The sequence below is a fragment of the Austrofundulus limnaeus genome, unplaced genomic scaffold, assembly GCF_001266775.1.
Source record: "Austrofundulus limnaeus strain Quisiro unplaced genomic scaffold, Austrofundulus_limnaeus-1.0 Scaffold309, whole genome shotgun sequence".
Taxonomy (NCBI): domain Eukaryota; kingdom Metazoa; phylum Chordata; class Actinopteri; order Cyprinodontiformes; family Rivulidae; genus Austrofundulus; species Austrofundulus limnaeus.
In genome coordinates this window covers 367,425-370,239 of record NW_013952711.1, presented here as the reverse complement: position 1 = coordinate 370,239, position 2,815 = coordinate 367,425, and the positions used below count along the sequence as shown (strand labels likewise).

Sequence of the window (2,815 nt, the reverse complement as noted above, 5' to 3'; positions counted from 1 at the left end):
GATCAGAGCGCCTGTTCGTGAGCAGTTCTGAACATGCGTGTATATACAAGATTTCTCCAATGGAATATTCAATGGTTACTGTGGAGGACTGGAGACCCAACCCACAAGACACGAGGCAGACATAGGGAAGACCAGAGCCCAAGGGTCCGAGAGGGATCCCGAGCGCAGAGCCCAAAGGGACACCCGCACGGTAAGATCCGCCCACCCACCCCCAAGATCAGGCCATAGGGGAGAACTGGGAGAGTCCCCCCAGCGACCACACGCACAGCCCCCGGAGCATGCAGCGACAAACTCATGGACCCCACCGGCACCCGCCATACCAAAGCAGATCGAGGAAAGGGCACAGAGGTCCGGGGCCCCAGGGCGCACCCCCTACAGGCCAAAACCCAACAGGCACAGAGGCCCCGAGCCCCAGCAGGCAGTCACCAGGCCAGGCCCGCACACACCCCAGCGCCCAGCCCCAGACCCCGGGAACCCCCAGCATGCCGGCGGCCAGCTGCAAACCCCAACGGGGGCAGAGTAGCAGCGGGCCCCTAGATAAACCAGCAGTAGGGGCAGCCCAGACCGCAGCCTGACAAATACCCAAACATACACAATCGCATCATCCCACCCTCATCCTCACCCCCAGTCAGTCAAAGACTGGGGGTGAGGATGACGCCACATTCCACTCATACCCCCGATACACACTCTATACCACCCAGGTCCAGGACATGTACCCACCCCCTAATGGAGGCCGCACACACCCGAACCCAGGAGGTAGACCCAATCATTCTGAGGTGGAGAGGAGCAGATAGCCAAGGCCCGGCCCGGACCGCACCAGGACGCCCGGCCAGCCCCCCGCCGCAAAGAAGCCACACCCCTGACAACCCCACCACACCGCCAGCGACCAAGTGCACCCCCCCAGCCATCCATCCCCCCGGAACCCGGCAGCCATCCCGGCCAGGGGGCCACCCACAGGAACCAAGAGCCACACCTCAGGAGACCAAGCAGCACCAGGGAGGATGGAGAGCCAGCCCCGCCCCCGGTGACTGTCCAAGCCTCGAGCCCACTCACAGCCCAGGACCGCACCCGGCGGTCCGCCCTTCTTCAGGACCCCCTCCCCAAATGGCAGTCGGGGAACTGGATGGAATAAAGACCCTGAAACCCACACCCCCACACCCAGATGTACTTTTGGTGTGTGTTGTTCTATAGAGCAATTAAAAAAGGGAAAGAAGAAGAGGCAGAGGCCGGAGTGGTTCCAGTTTCCCCTCCACCACTACTCTAACCCAAAGCCCTAAGTGTCTACATGCAAACCTTGGGGGCTGGGCACAGGCACAGGAGGAAAGAGTGGTGCCATCGGGCCACCTATAGCCATGAGTGCCCACCATAAGTTCCTATATGTGAATTTCATGAAAATGTTATGAGTGAAGGTCTAAGATGTACAATAAAATTTGGGGCCCAGGTGGTTATGGCAAATACAAATGTAATATTGTTGCTGTTATAACACAACTGTGCCCCCCCAAAAAAACCCTACATGGGTGAAGTTGAAAGTGAAGAGGATGGAGGTGTGCGGCGAGGGATGGGGAGAATAAACTGAGGGAGCAAAATGCTCCCACATGGAGTCAGCTCCCCCGCTGGCCNAAAAAACTTCCTGATTTATTACTATGTTCAAAATTTTCTAATCGAAGTCGTTGTATCAAGAATTTGTTATTATTTTTTTGTCTATGTATTCATTTAACTCTAATTTTGCCTTCCGCATTCTTTGCTGTATTTCTTCGCCTTGCAAAGTTCCTAACAGTTTGATGGCTTCCTCTAGTTCGTGAATATGTTCAATTTCTTTTTTCTTTTTATTTGTTGAGTATGATATTATCTTGCCTCTCATAACTGTTTTCCCTGCCTCCCAGAGAGTAGATGCTGATGTTCCTGGTTAGTCATTATACTGTAGATATGATGTCCATTCCTCTTTAAAATATTTTAAAAACTGTTCATCATTGAGCAATGATGTATTAAATCTCCAATTTATGTTTTTTTTCTTTCTTATTAAATAAGATTAAAGAGACTGGTGCATGATTACTGACAGCAATAGGGTGTATCTCACTGTCTAAAATATTGGTCAGCAATGAACTGCTGACTAAAAAAATAGTCCAGGCGAGAATAAGAGTGATGAACAAGTGAGGAGAACGTATATTCTTTGTTGTCAGGGTGTAGAGCACGCCATGCATCGCAAAGTCCATAATCACTCATATATTGTTTAACTATGTTTGTGGATAGCCAACTGCGCTGAGCTCCAGCCGTATTCGTCCTGTCAATGTTATTATTTAGACCAAAGTTGAAATCGCCTCCAAGAAGCAGTGAGCAATCCAGGTGATTTGATAGAACAGAAAAGAAATCATGAAAAAATGAGGTATCATCCACATTTGGACCATATATGCTTGCAATACAGTATTTTTGGCTAAATAGAGAAAATTTTTATATTATATATCTACCCTTCGGGTCAATAACTATATCTAATACTGTGAAGATGATATTTTTATGTATTATGGATCACAGATTTCATGATCACACATGTGCAGCAAGAAGTGTTTCTCTCCAGCAAAAAAATGGTTAATCACGGATCATATGAAGAGAAGAATCACATGATTTTGCCAAACAAAACATTGCTGCCGTCATTAAGAAGAGAGTGTCAAAATACAGTGGATCGATTGAATGCTAAAATAATTTCAACAGCATAAATTTGTTGCTCCTCTGAATCAGTTTCCAAGTTGTCTTAAAATAAACAGTAACACAGTTTTCCTTAAAAATGGTCAGTGGAGTAAACCCATAGTAAGAAAAGAAC

General features: G+C 48.4%; 1 protein-coding gene across 2 annotated transcripts in view; it reads right to left on the bottom strand.

The window, feature by feature from the left end:
- Nucleotides 1–2,815, bottom strand: part of slc39a11 (solute carrier family 39, member 11) — a 237,177-nt gene that overhangs the window by 177,261 nt on the left and 57,101 nt on the right. The gene's annotated exons all lie outside the window — the stretch shown is intronic.